This window comes from Triticum dicoccoides, chromosome 4A, assembly GCF_002162155.2.
Source record: "Triticum dicoccoides isolate Atlit2015 ecotype Zavitan chromosome 4A, WEW_v2.0, whole genome shotgun sequence".
In the NCBI taxonomy this organism is placed as follows: Eukaryota; Viridiplantae; Streptophyta; class Magnoliopsida; order Poales; family Poaceae; genus Triticum; species Triticum dicoccoides.
Window position 1 is genome coordinate 406,018,274 of NC_041386.1, and position 19,457 is coordinate 406,037,730.

A 19,457-nucleotide genomic window follows, 5' to 3' on the forward strand; every position below is an offset into this window, starting at 1 on the left:
AAGACATATTTAAGCTGATCAAATGGCATAACCATGGCCAAACACGACCAAGCTCCCGTTAGGTGTAACTATGGTTCTAGTTAGCCAGGTCCCCAAGTGATTCTTGTGGCATTTTATGCCGACCAAATGGCGTGGTCATGGTTCGGGTTCGACCAAGCCCCCAAGTGATTCTGTGGCCTTAGGCCGATCAAGAGGAATGACTAGTTCAGACATGACCAAGTCCCCAAGTGATCTGGTGGCTTTCGCCTATCAAGAGGCATGGTATTGGTTTGGACACGACCAATCCTCCAAGTGATATAACACGATGCTTTTAGCAAAGCGAACTCAAGGGGTAAACCGGAGGCCGCTTTAGAGCAACTCCGTGTAACCTCACATGATGTAAAAGAACAGATACCCCGCTTTAGCTGAGGTTCCGGTTTATTATACTTAATCATAATATATACATTGTATGTACATAAGTATAGCCAATGGCTCAGGTATGGTAAGGCCGAAGATGAGCTATATTCCACGGCCTGTTAGTCTCCTCCTCTGATGTACGTGAGTCCTTATGCTCTCGAATATCGATCAGATAGTACGACCCGTTGTGCAGATTCTTGCTGACCACGAAAGGCCCCTCCCAAGGTGGGGATAGCTTATGCATATCAGTCTGATCATGGATGAGCCGAAGCACCAAATCTCCTTCCTGGAAGGCTCTGGTTCTGACTCGGCGACTGTGATTACAACGAAGATCCTGCTGGTAAATCGCCGACCGGGCGGCTGCGATGTCATGCTCTTCATCCAACTGGTCCAAAGCATTTTGCCGTGTTGTCTTGTTGTCCGCTTCAACATAAGACGTGACATGAGGTGAGTCATGACGGATATCGCTGGGGAGAACCGCCTCCGCTCCATAAACCATGAAGAACAGTGTGTATCCTGTTGATCTGTTGGGTGTTGTATTGATGCTCCACAACACAGATGGTAATTCTTCTACCCAACAACCCGGCGTTCTCTGCAAAGGAACCATGAGCCGGGGCTTGATGCCTCTCAACATCTCTTGATTAGCTCTTTCTGCTTGACCATTGGACTGTGGATGTGCTACTGATGAAACATCGAGCCGGATGTGCTCCCGTTCGCAGAACTCCTTCATAGCACCTTTGGACAAATTGGTACCATTATCTGTGATAATACTGTGCGGAAAGCCAAACCGGAAAATCACCTTTTTGATGAACTGAACCGCCGTGGCCGCATCACACTTGCTAACAGGTTCTGCCTCCACCCACTTTGTAAACTTGTCCACCGCCACCAGGAGGTGGGTCTTCTTATCTTTGGACCTTTTGAAAGGCCCAACCATATCCAGCCCCCAAGTCACAAACGGCCAAGTAATTGGAATCATCCTCAATTCTTGAGCCGGTACATGAGCACGTCTTGAAAACCTTTGGCAACCATCACATCATCTGACCAGATCCTTCGCATTAGCATGAGCAGTTAAGCAATAGAAACCATGGCGAAACGCTTTAGCCACCAGAGACTTTGACCCAGCGTGGTGACCACAATCTCCTTCGTGGATCTAACGCAAAACTTCACGGCCTTCTTCAGGAGACACGCAACATTGAAAAGCTCCTGATACACTGCAATAATGCAACTCACCGTTGATGACAGCCATGGACTTGGATCACCGGATTATCTGCCGAGCCAGAATCTCATCTTCTGGCAACTCGCCCCGGTTCTTTTACGCCAGGTAAGGAAGCGTCCAATCCGGAATAACATGAAGAACTTCCACCAATTGAGCCTCCGGATCAGGAATGGCCAAATCCTCTTCACCAGGGATCTTCACTGACGGGTTGTGCAGCACATCCAGAAAAACATTGGGTGGGACTGGTTTGCGCTGAGAGCCCAGCCGGCTTAAAGCGTCCGCCGCGTCATTTTTCCGCCGGTCCACGTGGTCCACCTGATAGCCTCTGAAATAACCTGCAACAATATCCACCTCACGACGATATGCTGCCATGAGTGGGTCCTTGGAGTCCCAAGTGCCAGACACTTGCTGAGCCACAAGGTCCGAATCACCGAAGCACTTAACTCGACTTAGATTCATCTCCTTGGCCATCCGTAGACCATGGAGCAAGGCTTCATACTCAGCTGCATTGTTAGTACAAGGGAACATTAAATGGAGAACATAACAAAACTTATCACCTCGTGGGGAAGTTAATACGACTCCAGCCCCCGAGCCTTCCAACTGCCTGGATCCGTCAAAATGGATGGTCCAATACGTGTGATTCGGCTTTTCTTCAGGTGCTTGCATTTCCGTCCAATCATTGATGAAATCAACAAGTGCTTGAGACATAATCGCTGTCCAAGGCACATATTTCAAACCGTACGGCCCCAGCTCTATAGCCCACTTCGCAATCCAGCCAGTTGCTTCCCGGTTCTGGATGATATCTCCCAAAGGAGCAGAACTGACCACCGTAATGGGGTGCCCTTGGAAGTATTGCTTAAGCTTCCGGCTTGCCATAAAAACTCCGTACACCAGCTTCTGCCAGTGCGGATACCTTTGCTTGGACTCAATGAGTACCTCGCTGATATAATAGACCGGACGTTGAACCGGATGCTCCTTACCTGCCTCCTTTCGTTCCACCACAATAGCCACGCTGACCGCACGAGCATTAGCAGCAACATATAGCAGTAACGGCTCCTTGTCAATGGGAGCGGCGAGCATAGGCGGATTGGCCAATTGCCGCTTTAAGTCCTCAAACGCTTCATCAGCAGCAGAACTCCAGACGAACTGATCCGTCTTCTTCAACATCTGATACAAAGGGATCGCCTTCTCACCAAGGCGGCTGATAAACCGGCTTAACGCGGCAATCCGGCCTGCCAGGCGTTGAACATCATTGATACACTTCGGTTTAGCCAGGGAGGTGATGGTTGTGATCTTCTCCGGATTAGCCTCAATTCCCCTGTTGGACACCAGAAAACCCAATAACTTGCCCGCCGGTACACCAAAGACACACTTGTCCAGATTAAGCATCATCTTGTACGTCCTTTGGTTATCAAAGGTTTCCTTCAAATCATCAACCAGAGTCTCCTTCTCCCTGGATTTAACCACGATACCATCCACGTAAGCATGTACATTACGGCCAATCTGCTTGTGAAGACAATTTTGTACACACCGTTGATAAGTTGCCTGGGCACTTTTGAGCCCAAAGGGCATAGACACATAGCAGAAGGCTCCAAAGGGAGTTATGAATGCCGTCTTCTCCTGGTCCTTAACTGCCATTTTGATCTGATGATAGCCAGAATATGCATCCAAAAAACTTAAACGCTCACAACCCGCCATAGCATCAATGATTTGATCAATACGGGGGAGGGCAAAAGGATCTGCTGGACAAGCCTTATTAAGATCTGTGTAATCCACACACATACGCCAGGTGCCGTTTTTCTTAAGGACTAGCACCGGATTGGCAAGCCACTCAGGGTGAAAAACTTCAACAATAAAACCAGCTGCTAAGAGCCTGGCTACCTCTTCTCCAATCGCTTTGCGTCTTTCTTCATTAGACCGGCGGAGGAACTGTTTCACCAGTTTGTATTTAGGATCCACATTAAGTGTGTGCTCAGCGAGTTGCCTCGATACACCTGGCATGTCAAAGGGCTTCCATGCAAAAATGTCCCGATTCTCACGGATGAACTCGATGAGCGTGCTTTCCTATTTCAGATCCAAGTTGGCACTAATGCTGAACTGCTTGGACGAATCGCCAGGTACGAAGTCAACAAGCTTAGTTTCTGCTGCCGATTTGAACTTCAGGGCCGGATCATGCTCCGTAGTTGGCTTCTTCAACGGAGTCATGTCCGCCGGATCAATATTGTCTTTATAGTACTTCAACTCCTCGGTGGCACAAACCGACTCTGCATAAGCCGCATCTCCTTCCTCGCATTCCAAAGCTATTTTGCGGCTTCCGTGAACCGTTATTGTCCCCTTGTGACCCGGCATCTTGAGCTGCAAATACACATAACAGGGCCGAGCCATAAACTTGGCGTATGCCGGACGCCCAAACAGGGCATGATATGGACTTTGGATTTTCAGCACTTCAAATGTTAATGTCTCCGACCTGGAATCATGGTCATCCCCAAAGGCCACTTCAAGAGCTATCTTACCAACGGGATATGCTGATCTGCCAGGCACAACACCGTGGAATACTGTATTGGACGGTTTAAGATTCTTATCTGTAAGTCCCATACGATGGAAGGTCTCATAGTATAGGATGTTAATACTGCTCCCTCCATCCATGAGCACCTTGGTGAACTCATAACCTCCCACCTGAGGCGCCACCACCAGAGCCAACTAACCAGGATTATCGACCTGGAGTGGGTGATCCTCTCTGCTCCATATGATTGGCTGTTCAGACCAACGTAGATAACGGGGTGCGGCCGGTTCAACAGAGTTGACTGCCCGCCTCTGAACCTTCCGGTCTCGCTTGTCCAGGCTAGTCGTAAAGACATGGTACTGCCCATTACTCAACTGCTTTGGGTTGCTTTGGTAACCTGACTGTTGTTGCTGCTGGTTATAACCACCCTGGTTGTTCTGACTATTTTGACCATTATGTCCGCCCGGATTACCATTAAATCCAGAACTGGAGCTTCCTCCACCGTAACCCGGCCCGGACCCTGAGCCACCGCCAGATCCGTGATCATACCGGAAATTATTAGAATTCTTGAACTCTTGCATAATAAAGCAATCCTTCCAAAGGTGGTTTGCTGGCTCCTCCTTCGTCCCATGTCTTGGACAGGGCTGGCTTAGCAGATAGTTCAGGCGGTTTGGGTTGGGGTTGGGTGCTCCACTACGATTTTTCGGCCTACCCTTGCGCCGCTGGCCATTGTCCTGTACGTTGGTATTAGCCACAAAATCGATGTTGCCATCCGCTTTACGCTTGCCTCCTCCGCCATTGCCTACCCAGTGATGCTGCTGACCTTTGGAGCTGCTGTTCTTCTTCCCCTTCCCTGTCTTGTCATCATCAGATTCGGTATCCTTGGTACTATCAGAATCAGCATATTTTACCAAAGCGGCCATGAGGGTCCCCATGTCGGTGCAATGACGCTTCATCCGTCCCAATTTCAACTTCAGGGGCCCAAACCGGTAGTTGCCTTCTAGGGTTAATACTGCGGTGTCAGCGTTGATGCGGTCTGAGGAGTGCAACACTTGTGAAACCCGGCACACCCAATGAGTCGTTGACTCTCCTTCCTCCTGGACGCATGCATCTAAGTCCACTATCGACATAGGCTGTTTACAGGTATCCTTGAAATTGTTGATAAACCGGGCTCGTAATTGGGCCCATGAACTGATAGAATTAGCGGGCAAGCTTTTTAACCAAGTACGGGCCGTTCCTTCAAGTAGCATGGTGAAGTATTTCGCACACGCAGTGTCATCCACATCAAGCATCTCCATGGCCATCTCATAGCTCTCTACCCATGTCTCCGGTGGTTGATCCGCCGTATAATTTGGTACCTTGCGCGGGCCTTTGAAATACTTGGCAAGCGCATGTTGCGTAAAGCGGGGATGAGGCAAGGCACCCAAAGAACTAGAAGTAACACCAGGTTCGATCGAAATGGTTGGACGAACCGGCGTGAGCTGCCGAGCCTGATGCTGTGCGGCTAACTCGGCCTCCCTACGCGCTCGGGCCCGGTTCACCACTTCCTGAGCGTCATTAGCACCACCCTTCGGGTTGTTGTCCCGGGGTGCCCCACGTCGTTCATTACTCAACACTGGCAGTTCATCCATATGTCTGCTATAGCTCCGGCTTGGACGAGGGGTCGAGTGGATCCGGTCGCGGATGTACGAGTATGCTTCCTGTTGGGCCAAAGCGGTCCTCAGAAGTTCCTTGACCCGCCGTGTCTCTACTGCCTGTGGCGAGTCACCTTCAATTGGAATGGCCTCCAGCCGTGCAGCAGCGGCAACAAGATGCATTTGGCTGGAGTAGTGACCCGGGGGTGTTAAAGCAGCCTGAGGTACAATGGTGTTTTGACGAGGCGGGTCGATCTGACGAGGCTGAACCAGTGCACCGGTCCCAGGGGCTTTTGCCCGGTTCCCCTCCAGCGGATTGCCGGCTCTTGGCCCTGGAGTGTTGAAAATGTCTCTGGCCTCGAAAACCGGAGGTAAGCGGGACCGGTGCTTCCTCCTCATGACTTCATGTGATGCACTCTAGTCTAACATAAGCCTGTAGGCCTGTGCGTCTAAAGCAGACCGCTCTGCCGCCATCCTGGTGTCCTCAGCCGCTAGATCCGCCTTGGCCTGGGTGATCTGTTCCTTTACCTTTGCAATCTCCATATTGTGAACGTCCTGATCTGGCGGATTAACTTCTGCCATAAGCACAGTCAATGCATCAAATAGCTCTGATAGAACCTGAGCCGGTGGGCGCACAGGGCCTCCTGCCCCAGCGGCCGTTGCTGCTGCTGAACCGGAAATCGTTGCCACAGCTGTCGAAGAATGAAGCGCTGCTTGTGTTCCGGCCATGAATACTCCAACCCGGTTGGGCAGATCAGAGGGGTCCGGAATACTGTCGCCATCAGAACAGCTCCCAATCCGGCCATCTTGTAGCTGATAAAGAGATTCAGTTTCTCCGGTCGAAGATTCGTTACCGGAACAAATGACAGTCGCCCCGCGAAATCCCGATCCATCCTCATCACTTCCTACATGGATGACTCCCACGAAGGCACGCTTTATGGCCGGTTTAACCCGAGCGGATTGCGCATGCTGAGCCATCTCGACGAGGTCGGTGCAGATGTCCGGCTCAAGGCCCGGTTCACCGATCTTCCCAATGAAAACGTGAATGCTACCAAAGGGGACCCGGTACCCGTACTCAACTGAGCCGGCCTCGGGGCCCCAGCCTGCATCATCGATGTAGAGCCTGCCGCGATGACTCTTAGTCATCCGTCCTACAGCATAGCCCTCGAGTCCTTCAAAGCGGCCCTCCAAGAACCGGAAACCATCGTGCGATAGCCCCACGGTGGGCGCCAACTGTCGTGCTTTTGTCACGGCAGATGTCCTAGAGAAAGGACTTAGTCGTGGAGCCATCGCTACGGGTTAGCTTGAAGGGGTTAAAGCGGACACAAGGACGCAAGAGAGTTTATACTAGTTCGCCCCCTTCAATGAAGGTAAAAGCCTACTTCTAGTTGTGATGGAATTGATGGGTGTTTCGATGACTAGGGAGCGAATATGCTTCGCCTATGCCTCGAGTCGTTGTCTGTCATCCTTGAACCGCCGTCGGGTTGTCCCCTTATATACATGGGTGACGCCTGCTGGTTCAGAGAGTCCCAACACCGGTTCATACTCGTATCCGGGTTGGTCTCTCCTTGTTCCTAACTCATATTACAAGTATGTGCACAAAGCTGATGTACGGCTACAGGTTGTAAACTGACTACAGGCCCTGGGCCTTTATCTGCCTCTTTGGGTTTTAACACCTTTGAACTACTGATGGAGTTAATCCGGGCCAGGTAGGCCGGTTTATGCCCAGTAGTAATATCCCCAACACTTACCATACCACATACCTATTCCTTTTCAGAGTCTGAAACGTTCTGGAAAGTGTCCCTTATGTATTCTTCCGGTGTTACGGTTTCAACAATATTGGTTTCAACATTTATGGGATTACCTGAGATATAATGTTTAATTCTTTGACCATTTACCACCTTCGGATTTGTGCCCTCGAAGTTGTTGATTTTTATGGCACCGGAACGATAGACCTCCTCGATAACATGGGGGCCTTCCCATTTAGAGAGAGTTGTATCCTTTTGTATAGCAATACATAATCACCTACATTGAACTCACGCTTTTGTATCCTTTTGTCATGCCATCTTTTAACTTTTTCTTTAAACAACTTGGCATTTTCATAAGCTTGGGTTCTCCATTCATCAAGTGAGCTAATATCAAATAACCTCTTCCCACCAGCAAGTTTAAAATCATAGTTGAGCTCTTTAATAGCCCAATATGCCTTATGTTCTAGTTCGAGAGGTAAGTGACATGCTTTTCCATAGACCATTTTATACGGAGACATACCCATAGGATTTTTATATGCAGTTCTATAAGCCCATAATGCATCATGAAGTTTCTTGGACCAATTCTTTCTAGACCTATTACCAGTCTTTTGCAAAATTAATTTGAGCTCTCTATTGCTCAACTCTACTTGAGCACTAGACCGAGGGTGATAAGGAGATGCAATTCTATGATTAACATCATATTTAGCAAGCATTTTACGGAAAGCACCATGAATAAAGTGTGAACCACCATCAGTCATTAAATATCTAGGGACTGCAAACCTCGGGAAAATAACTTCCTTAAGCATTTTAATAGAAGTGTTATGATCAGCACTACTAGTTGGAATAGTTTCTACCCACTTAGTAACATAATCAACAGCAACTAGAATATGTGTGTATCCATTAGAGACAGGAAAAGGTCCCATATAATCAAAGCCCCAAACATCAAATGGTTCAATTACAAGTGAATAATTCATAGGCATTTCTTGATGTCTACTAATATTACCAATTCTTTGACATTCATCACATGACAAGACAAACTTACGGGCATCCTAGAAGAGAGTAGGCCAATAAAAACCAGATTGCAATACCTTATGTGCAGTTCTATCTCCAGCATGGTGTCCTCCATAAGACTCAGAGTGACACTTGCGTAGGATCTGTTCCTGTTCATGCTCGGGTACACAACGTCTAATAACACCATCTACTCCTTTATAAAGATGTGGGTCATCCCAAAAGTAATGTCTTAAATCATTGAAAAACTTTTTCTTTTGTTGGCATGTGAAGCTAGGTGGTACAAATTTAGCAACAATATAATTAGCATAATCAGCATACCATGGAGTACTACAAGAAGTACTTATAACATTTAATTGTTCATCAGGAAAGTTATCATGAATAGGTAGTGGGTCATCAAGAATATTTTCTAACCTAGACAGGTTGTCTGCAACGGGGTTCTCAGCTCCCTTTCTATCAACAATATGCAAATCAAATTCTTGTAGCAAGAGAACCCATCTAATAAGTCTAGGTTTAGCATCTTTCTTTTCCATAAGATATTTAATAGCGGCATGATCTATTTGAATAGTTACTTTAGAATCAACAATATAAGATCTGAACTTATCACAAGCAAATACAACTGCTAAAAGCTCTTTTTCAGTAGTAGCATAATTTCTTTGAGCATTGTCTAGAGTCTTACTAGCATAATGAATAACATTTAATTTCTTATCAACTCTTTTCCCTAGAACAGCACCTACATCATAATCACTAGCATCACACATAATTTCAAAGGGTAGGTTCCAATCAGGTGGCTGAACAATAGGTGCAGAGACTAGTGCTTTCTTAAGTATTTCAAATGCTTCTACCCAATCATCATCGAAGACAAATGGTATTTCTTTTTGCAATAAATTAGTCAGAGGCCGAGAAATTTTTGAGAAGTCCTTAATGAACCTCCTGTAAAATCCGGCGTGACCAAGGAAACTTCTTATACCTTTGATGTCCTTAGGACATGACATCTTTTCAATAGCATCAACCTTGGCTTTATCAACTTCAATACCTCTTTCAGAAACTTTGTGCCCCAAGACAATACCTTCATTAACCATAAATTGGCACTTTTCCCAATTCAAGACAAGATTAGTTTCTTCACATCTCTGCAAAACTCAATCAATATTGCTCAAGCAATCATCAAAAGAGGAACCATAGACGGAAAAGTCGTCCATGAAAACCTCACAAATCTTTTCACAAAAGTCAGAGAATATAGCCACCATGCATCTTTGAAAGGTAGCAGGTGCATTACATAAACCAAAAGGCATATGTCTATAAGCAAAAGTACCAAAAGGGCATGTAAAAGTAGTCTTTGATTGATCTCTAGCCGACACAGGTATTTGAGAGAAACCGGAATAATCATCTAGAAAGCAATAGTGTGTATGTTTGCATAATCTTTCTAGCATTTGATCAATAAAAGGTAAGGGGTAATGATCTTTCTTAGTAGCTTTATTTAATTTGCATAAATCAATTACCATCCTATAACCTGTGATAATTCTTTGTGGAATCAATTCATCTTTATCACTAGGAACAACAGTAATACCTCCCTTCTTAGGGACACAATGGATAGGACTTACCCACTCACTATCAGCTACGGGATAGATTATACCTGCCTCCAGAAGCTTTAGTATTTCTTTTCTTACCACTTCTTTCATTTTAGGATTCATACGTCGTTGAGGATCACGAACTGGTTTGGCATCTGCTTCAAAATTTATTTTATGTTGACATAGAGTGGGACTAATGCCCTTAAGATCATCAAGAGTATATCCAATAGAAGCACAATGCTTTTTCAGAGTTTCAATAATCTTTCTTCTTCATGCTCTGAAAGGTTAGCACTAATAATAACATGATATATCTTCTTTTCATCAAGATAAGCACATTTAAGATTATCAGGCAACAGTTTAAGCTCCAACACAGGATCACCCTTGGGTGGAGGAGGATCCCCTAAAATTTCAACAGGCAAATTGTGATGCGGAATAGGTTCTTGTTTAAAGAATACTTCATCTATTTCCCTTCTTTCATTCATGAACATATCATTTTGATGGTCTAGCAAATAGTGTTCTAAAGGATCACTAGGAGGTACAGCAATAGAAGCAAGACCAATAATTTCATCCTTACTAGGTAATTTTTCCTCACGATGTTGTTTACTAAATTTAGAGAAATTAAACTCATGAACCATATCATCCAAGCCAACAGTAACAACATTCTTAGTGCAATCTATGGTAGCATTGACGGTATTTAAGAAGGGTCTACCAAATATAATGGGACAAAAGCTATCTTGTGGGGAAGTAAGAACAAGAAAATCAGCAGGATACTTAGTTTTCCCACACAAGACTTCAACATCTCTAACAATTCCAATTGGTGAAATAGTATCTCTATTGGCAAGTTTAATAGTAACATCAATATCTTCTAACTCAACAGGTGCAATTTCATTCTTAATTTCTTTGTATAAGTCATGAGGTATAACACTAGCACTAGCACCCATATCACATAAGCCATGACAACAATGATCTCCTATTTTAACAGAATAACAGGCACGCCTACCACAGGTCTATGTTTATCTTTAGCACAAGGTTTAGCAATTCTAGCAGTTTCACTACGAACTGAATAACATGCCCATCAATATTATCAGACAAGAAATCTTTAACAATAGCAATATTAGGTTCTACTTTAACTTGCTAAGGCGGTGTATAACTTCTAATATTGCTTTTACGAACAACAGTTGAAGCTTTAGCATGATCCTTTATTCTAACAGGGAAAGGTGGTTTCTCAATATAAGAAGTAGGAACAATAGGATCATTATAAGTGATAGTCTTTTCTTCAACTTTAATAGGTGCAGCTACTTTTACTTCTATGGGAGGATGATATTTAAACCACTTCTCCTTAGGGAGATAACACAAGTAGCAAAAGATTCACAGAAAGAAGCTACTATCTCAGAGTCAAGTCCATATTTAGTGCTAAACTTACGGAAAATATCAGTATCCATAAAAGATTTAACACAATCAAACTTAGGTGTCATACCTGACTCCTTACCTTCGTCGAGGTCCCAATCTTCAGAGTTGCGTTTAATTCTATCTAATAAATTCCATCTGAAATCAATAGTCTTCATCATAAAAGAGCCAGCACAAGAAGTATCGAGCATGGTGCGATTGTTTTCAGAAAGTCGAGCATAAAAACTTTGCATAATTATTTCTCTTGAGAGCCCATGATTGGGGCATGAATATAACATTGATTTAAGCCTCCCCCAAGCTTGAGCGATGCTTTTGCCTTGGCAAGGCCAGAAATTATATATATAATTGCGATCACGATGAACAAGATGCATAGGGTAATACTTTTGATGAAATTCCAACTTCAATCTTTTATGGTCCCATGATCTCATATCATCACATAGCCTATACCATATCAGTGCGTCTCGTTCAAAGATAAATGGAAGACCTTCTTCTTAGCAACATCATCGGGTATACCTGCAAGCTTAAATAATCCACAAACTTCATCCACATATATTAAGTGTTCATCAGGATGCTTGGTTGCAGCTCCTGTAAAAGGCTTAGCTAGCAGTTTTTCCACATATTTAAACCACTTCATCCACATATATTAACTCTTTGCTCTAGTGGACGGGGTGAAGATACCCCGAACAAGCCCCTCATAGAATTACTTTCCATAGTAACAAGTGATAGTAAATTTCAGCAAACTATATACATTTTTCATTACCAAATTCCACCAACCAAAGGCGCTACACTCCCCGGCAACGGCGCCAGAAAAGAGTCTTGATGACCCACAAGTATAGGGGATCTATCATAGTCCTTTAGATAAGTAAGAGTGTCGAACCCAACGAGGAGCAGAAGGAAATGATAAGCGGTTTTCAGCAAGGTATTCTCTGCAAGTACTGAAATAAGTGGTAACAGATAGTTTTGTGATAAGATAGGTTGTAACGAGAAACAAGTAACAAAAGTAAATAAAGTGCAGCAAGGTGGCCTAATCCTTTTGTAGCAAAGGAAAACCCGGAACAAACTCTTATAATAGGAAAAGCGCTCCCGAGGACACATGGGAATATCATCAAGCTAGTTTTCATCACGTTCATATGATTCACGTTCGATACATTGATAATTTGATATGTGGGTGGACCGGTGCTTGGGTGCTGTTCTTACTTGAACAAGCATCCCACTTATGATTAACCTCTATTGCAAGAATCCGCTACTACAACAAAAGTATTAAGGTAAACCTAACCATAGCATGAAACATATGGATCCAAATCAGCCCCTTACGAAGCAACGCATAAACTAGGGTTTAAGCTTCTGTCACTCTAGCAACCCATCATCTACTTATTACTTCCCAATGCCTTCCTCTAGGACCAAATAATGGTGAAGTGTTATGTAGTCGACGTTCACATAACACCACTAGAGGCTAGACAACATACATCTTATCAAAATATCAAACGAATACCAAATTCACATGACTACTCATAGCAAGACTTCTCCCTTGTCCTCAGGAACGAACGTAATTACTCACAAAGCATATTCATGTTCATAATCAAAGGGGTAAAGCATATAGGATCCGAACATATGATCTTCCACCAAATAAACCAACTAGCATCAACTACAAGGAGTAATCAACACTACTAGCAACCTACTAGCACCAATCCCAGACTTTGAGACAAGAATTGGATACAAGAGATGAACTAGGGTTTGGAGATGAGATGGTGCTGGTGAAGATGTTGATGGAGATTGCCCTCTCCCGATGAGAGGAGCGTTGGTGATGACGATGGTGATGATTTCCCCCTCCCGGAGGGATGTTTCCCCGACAGAACAGCTCTGCCGGAGCTCTAGATTCCCCAAGGTTCCACCTCGTGGCGGCGGAGTCTCGTCCCGAAAAGTTCGTCCTTATTTTTTTCTCATCGAAAGACCTCATATAGGAGAAGATGGGCGTCGAAGAGCCACCAGGGGGCCCACGAGGTAGGGGGCGCGCCCAGGGGGGGGCGCCCCCCACCCTCGTGAGCAGGGTGTGGGCCCCCTGGCCTTCATCTTTGGCGTGGATTTTTCTTTATTTCTATTAAGACGTTCCATGGAGTTTCAGGACTTTTGGAGTTGCGCAGAATAGGTCTCTAATATTTGCTCCTTTTCCAGACCAGAATTCCAACTGACGGCATTCTCCCTCCTTATGTAAACCTTGTAAAATAAGAGAGAATAGCCATAAGTATTATGACATAAAGTGAAATAGCAGTCCATAATGCGATAAATATCGATATAAAAGCATGATGCAAAATGGACATATCATGGATGTGCTCGAATCATGTTGCCGCTGACCTCGATGGTTGAGCTCCTCCTATCTCCCGCCACAGAACGAGGATTGACCTCCTATGATGCCGCCACCGCCCACGGCCCACCGCCCCCGACTGAGGATTGACCTCTTCTCCGGTAGCCGCTGCCTAGGCCGAGGCCGCCATCTCTATACACAGAGCGGCTGTTTTTTTACGGATATCCGCGGAGCGGATGTTTACACGGTATCTCACAGTAACTGAATTATATGGACATGGTAGTACATCACATACGGTTATGTAACAGAAACTGTGTCTAACCTACATTGTCCTCTCACATGGTTTGTTGCAGAAATCATGTGTGACGTTGTAATACCTAACACAAACAACATGTACAAAAAGTGTGCCGTATATATACAACAGATATATAGTGCCATTAGTAGTTCCCGACCGTTATCTTATCTCCACAGTTTCCCCGTTTCCCCCATATCCCTACATAGCCTCCAAATTCCATCGCACGGCACTGACATTAGGGGAATGTGGACGAGTGGTGCTGATGGTTTTGGTGCAGCTGCTCCTGCTCGTATTGCCGCCACGACAGCGGTTGCCGCCGAGCACTTGCCTAAGGTCATCAGAAGGCAGGTGTATTACGGATCCGAATCGTCCTGTTAGGTTCCAATCTATCCCGATCTTTTTTACCATGTCCAAAGTATGGCTCCTTGCTGAATCCGTCCTGAATGACCCCCCCCCTAGGAAAGCAATATGCCGCCGGATCCGGAGCTTGACTCTAGACTCCCGCAACAAGAGTTTGACTGCGAGTTTTGCGCCACCAAGAAGTACCAAAAGCTGAGTTGTGTGAACGGGCACACTCCCGCTCGACATGTATGCAAGGAGGGATTCGACATTGGCAGGCGGTTTCTCAGTTGCCCCTTAGAGGTTAGTGCTAATTAAGTTCATCATTTTACTTCAGTTAATGCCACCGCTCATCCAGAATACTGTTTGACATTGGCAGGGATATGAGGCTTGTGCCTTTGTTAACTGGCTGGGTGAAGAATGGCATGGCAGGGCTCGGAGTGTTATCACCAAGCTCGCAGAAGATAACGTAAAGCTGAAGAAGAAATTGGCTGATCTGGAATGTACAATCAGTACGATGAAGTAAGAAAGAATCAATCATAGGCAACAGATGAAAGAAAGAGACAAGAAGGAACTAGCATGTGTAGTTGTGGTTGTCACATTAGCCATGTTCTATGCGTTGTTTGCAATGATGATTAGGGGTTTTGTTTGACATTATTGCTAAAGCACATCTAGATGTGCTCTAAGTAATGCACATCTAGGTCCTATATATGCCACGCAAAGATTCGTGCAGATATTTTTCTTTGTCTTTTTTCTTTTCCTTTATAGTTTTATTATTACTGGCTTTATCAATAAGAGGTGCTCAATGTATGGCTTGCCAATTGTCCTACTCCGTTCGTACCGGTACCGGTGCATAATCCCAAAACTCGTTCCTTGTTATTGTCCTGAAAAAGGAAACCAGCCAAATAGCCAATAGGAATCATGCGCAACCAACCCTAAAAAAGGAGTCCTGCGCAACCCTCGGAATTTGGAGCGACTGGCTAGAAATAATTGCGGTTGATTATATCAGCGGTTAAATAATATGTAAACCCCCACTTCAATCCCCGTTTCAATTGGCAGTTCCTCTTCTCTACATACCCCGCTTAAGTGTCCACCATCTTCATCGTCCCCGGCGGGCCGTGCTACACACTGGCACACACTCTGCAGCCCTGTCGAGCGATAGCGAGGACGACAGTTTGGCTAGCAGTCTGGCGCCCGATGATAGGTCAATCTTGGAATCATCCCGCTCGTCTTCCATGAGTCCGGCGTCGAGCCCAGACCTCGATTATATCCGGTTCATGGAAGGGACGCTACCTCCAGAGTTGTCAGACGACAACCAGACGGACGAGGAGCCATCGAAGGACGAAGAAGAGGTCGACGACGATGAGGAGGAGGAATGGTCGAACGAGGAGGAGGACGATGATGACTGCAACGATGATGACGACGGCGACAGCGATGAAAAGCCAACATTCAGTGGCAAGAAGCATCCTCGCCAAGACGATGTCGCGGGGCCATCCAACAAGAACAACAAGAAGAAGGACTAAATTAAGCAGACTATATATATATATATAGGACTCCTTTTCTGTACTCCTGGGAGTATGTACTCCCATCCCCAATATACCTCATATACGCATTGATTATACCTCTTTATCATTTTTAATATACTTCATTAAATATTCTAAGATACCCCAATATGAGTTTTGTTGAAAAAATATCATTTGCGACGTACTTTTTGTAGTATACCTTTTTCATGTACAAACACATCAGTATATACGTAAACATTTAAAAATATGTAGACTCACATGAATTTTATCATGAAACTCATTTTGGGGTATCTAGTAATTATTAATGAAGTATATTAAAAATAATAAAGAGGTATAAAAGATTCATCTATGTGGTACATGAGGAGCAGGAGTACATACTCCCAGGAGTACATAGCCATTTTCCTATATATATATATATATATATATATATATATATATATATATATATATATATATATATATATATCTGTTTATCCTGTCAATCTCATCGCACACGGTTAGTAATATGTATTCCACAGAGATCTTCTACATTATCGCCAACAGGTTGGTTTGTTGAACTGTGTGCCATAACGAGCACACAATTCACAAAAAAGACCGTATGGGCTGCCTATAATGATCGCACACATTTCTGATTATCGACCTGTTTGCCGAGTATTACACACATCTTGTTAGGCCGAGTCGTTTGTGTTCACCTCACTCATCGCAAATGGTTCAGTGGACCAAACTGTATGCCGTATATCGCACACACCTTGATCTGGCTGCCCGTTTCTATTGTTCTGTCTCAGCTCAAACATTTCATACAGATCAACCGTATGCCCCTCATCGCACATGAAACTATAATCTGAACCGTGTTTGATGTATCATTCATCCCAAACATTTAGCATCATTTCTGACGGTTTTCATACAGCACCATTTGCGATTATTGCATCGTACACAGTTTCTCGAAGGGTCTCTGATCGTAGTCTCATGTTAGCAGCATCCTGCAGTAGTGTACGCCACACCCCTACCGATCAACAGGACCCCATTTCGATCATAGGAGGTCTATTTCCTCTGTTTTGTGGTACGCCAGACCCCTCCTGATGAATAGGATCCCGTTTCGACCGTGGCCGGTCGAACACAAGGCCGTTTCCTCCGTTCTACGGTACGCCAGGCCTCGTTTCCATCGGCTATTCCGTCCAAGTCGGTTGGCTCCCGATGAACACAACATATTGCCACCCAGTCGGTCGCCTCCCAATGAATAGGACGCTGTTTCTCCATTCCGACCCAGCCGGTTCGCTGCCCGATGAACAGGACGCCGTTGGTGCCGTCCGTTGCCTCTCCATGTACACAAGCCCTGGCCATCCGTATATCTATGCGCGAGTAGGCATTCGAGACCCCGCACGTATGTACGTACGTGGCCGTATTTACTTTCTTGCACCCTGGCCGCTACACGTACGTGTGCATGCTACGTGCGCGCCTCTACTATGACACGTGCCTTTCCTTACACGGCCACGGTTCATCGTTGCAGCCTGCAGATAGACCGATCGTATGTACGTACACGTTCGCGACCAGAATAAAAACGGCATGTACGCTTCAACCAGGTGGGTCCCGACTGTCAGGCACTTCCTTGCGTGCTAAGATGTAGCTGGTGGGTCTCACTAGTCAGTGGGGCGAATCATTTTTTGCCCATAATATGGACACACTTCCTTGCATGCGAACATGTAGCTAGTGGGTCCCAGTAGTCAGGGGGAAATGTTTTTTTTCACAAAATACGGTGGCCCGTCCGGTGGGTCCCTGCTGTCAAGTGGAGGAATAATTATTTTGCGCGTAATAAGGAGGCACTTCCTTGCTGCGGCCGTGGACCCAGCTGTTAGCCTCTCCATGTACAATACTTTTCCGATGGAAGTCGTTCATTGACCACATTGACCATGCCGCGCCGAGAGCACTAAGGCGGTGGACGACGGCGAGGCCTAGGAAGGGGACGACGTGGGGCTGGGGAAGATGCGGCAGTGGATGACCACGTGGAGAGGAGTACTTCGGTTCACTGGTTCGGTTGCGGTGTGAGGCTACCGTCGCCACAGGGCCTGGCCAATGGTGGGAGTAGTAGGGGGCGGTGAGGCCTCCGCGGCAGCATAGCCGGCCATGGGAGGCAGGAGCAGGCGGCATGACTGGCGCTGCTTTGGGCGGTTGAAGCAAGAATACCAGAGGTTGAAGAAGCACTACGTCTGTTGGATGGACATCGTACGGTCACTGTAGCTAGAATCATTCATATTGGCTAAGTTGACAAAGCCCTCCATCCCCATCAACTTAGTAGGCCCACATGTCATCCTCCCACTATGCTGGGTCCCCAGCTAGCAGGGGGAGTTTTCATTTTTTTGTGCGTCATACGGAAGCACTTCCTTGCATGCAAAGATATAGCTGGTGGGTCTGACCTGTCAGCGGGGGGAACATTTTTTCGTGAAATACAGAGGCCCTTCTGGTGGGTCCCAGATGTCAGGCGGAGGAATCATTATTTTGCGCTTAATAGGGAGGCATTTCCTTGTATGTGGCCGTGGACCCAGCTATCAGCCTCTCCACGTAAAGTCCATGTCCGATGGATGTCTTTATTTGACCATGTTGACAACGGCGTGCCGAGAGCACCATGGCGGTGGACAATGGCGAGGCCTAGGAAGGGGGCGACACGGAGCCAGGGAAGACAAGGCAATGGATGCCCATGCGGAGAGGAGTATGAGGGTTCACTGGTTCGGCGGCGGTGTGAGCTTGCCATCGTCGCAGGGCCTAGCCAGCGGTGGGAGTAGTAGGGGGCGGTGAGGCCTCAATGGTAGCACAACCGGCCAATGGAGGCAGGAGCAGGCGGTCTCGCCGGCGCTGGTTTAGGCGGCTGGTGCAAGAAGAGGAGTGATCGAAGAAACAACAGGACCGTTCGATTCAAATCCAATGGTCACAGCTGCTAGAATCGTTTGTTGACTAAGTTGACAAAGCCATGTGTACGTTTCAACTTAGTATGCCCACAGGTCAGCCTCCGAACCGGTGCGCCCTAGATTTCAGTGGGAGGAATCATTTTTTTCACGTAATAAGGATGCAATTGATTGCGTGCGGCCAGGCCAGTGGAGGGAGTAGGGTGGGCCGATGAAGCCTACGCGGCATGACAGCGAGCCACAAGAGGAGATAGAAGGCAATCCCGTCGGCGCTGGTTTAGGCGGCTGGAGCAGGAACATCAGAGATTAAAGAATCATGTCAGCCGTTGGATGGACATCCAACAGTCACTGCTGCTAGAATCATGTGTTGACTGACAAAGCCTTGTGTAAACAAGTCGGCCTCGAATTTTGTGTCGTGTACAACCCATTTGCTATTATTTTTATAATTTTACTCATTTTCAAATTCATATGGAATTTATTGCAGCCCATTTTCCATTTTTAGAATTGCTGCCCATTTTCGGGTCAGTACCAGGGTTAAAAAATTGAAATAAAAATGTGCGAAATTTTGAAAATTCGCAATTTTTTGCTTGAGACCAAAATATTCTTAATCCAAAAATTATT